We start from the raw sequence: 1271 nt of genomic DNA, 5'->3' as shown, positions 1-1271 counted from the left end.
AATTGCCTTTGGTAGAATTGCCATTTTTACTATGTTGATCCTCCCAATCCAAGAGCAAGGAAGGTCCTTCCATTTTCTGGTATCCTCTTCAATTTTGGCACAAATCTTTAACCCCAGCAGTCAGGAGGCAGACGCAGGCAGATCTTTGTGAATTTGAGTCCAGACTGGTCTACAAGAGCTAGTTCCAGGACAGGTTCCAAAGCTACAGAGAAACCCTGTTTTGGAAACAAACTAACAAACAACAAGAACAACAAACAAACAAAACGAAAATTGTCTTGACCTCCTGTGTTAGTTGTTAGAAGAACTGACTTAATGTGACTTCTAGCTGTAGCCAAGATCTCCTGTACCACTAAGGTGCAGCATCCTCTGTCTCACTCACAGTAACAAGTCAATGGCAAAGGTTTACTTCACAACTGAGTACCTTCTCATAAATGTATAACTTTTATTTCTGAAGATAGACTTGACCAGATTATTTGAAAGACATGGGGCTCATAAGTTCCAAAAAGTGAATAAAACATGGATAGAGTAGATAGCTTGGCCTATTAGGTGTTCTACATTCTAGTAACCAGAGAAAATGCAGGGCAGCTGCATGTTTTCTTGAAGGATTCTCTCATTCTTAGACTAAGTCACAGTCAGAGTTAGAGGTTGTTCTTTTATGATGGAGTTCTGGGACTTATCTCCATGAGAGTTAAGTGCAAGTAAAGTAATCACTTACAAGAACTTTAGAGCTGAAATAATCACTTTCAAAGCATCAGTTTCAATATTCAAAGAGTCAGAATCAGCAACCTTCTGGTTGACTGAAGCCTTAGGGAGTCATGTCTCAGATGTCCCTTGAGTTTGGAACATGAATACTCAGTATTATATCATAGAGTCAAGATTCATTTTAAAAAAGTATTGTTGGTAATTCTTTGAGAATTTCATACAAGCACAGTTAATCTTCTCTAACAACTCTCAGATCCCTGCTCATGAACAAGCCCCCTCCCAATTTCAAGGCTTTTTCTTTTTGTGAAACACCCCAAGTCCAATTTGTACTGCCTATATACTAATGGGTGTGGGACTGTCCACTGAAGCATGGTAGATATATGAGGGGCCACACCCTAAAAGAAGCTGGAGAGCCGAGATTCTTAACTGTTCTTGGAAGTTGGCAAGTTAGAAAACAAATTTGGAGCAGAGTGGTGGTGGTGCATACCTTTAATTCCAGCATTCGAGAGGCAGAGGCAGGTGGATCTCTGTGACTTGAGGCCAGCCTGGTCTACAAGAGCTAGTTCCAG

This window comes from Microtus ochrogaster, linkage group LG12 (genome assembly GCF_000317375.1).
Source record: "Microtus ochrogaster isolate Prairie Vole_2 linkage group LG12, MicOch1.0, whole genome shotgun sequence".
NCBI lineage: Eukaryota > Metazoa > Chordata > Mammalia > Rodentia > Cricetidae > Microtus > Microtus ochrogaster.
This window is presented reverse-complemented; position numbering follows the sequence as displayed.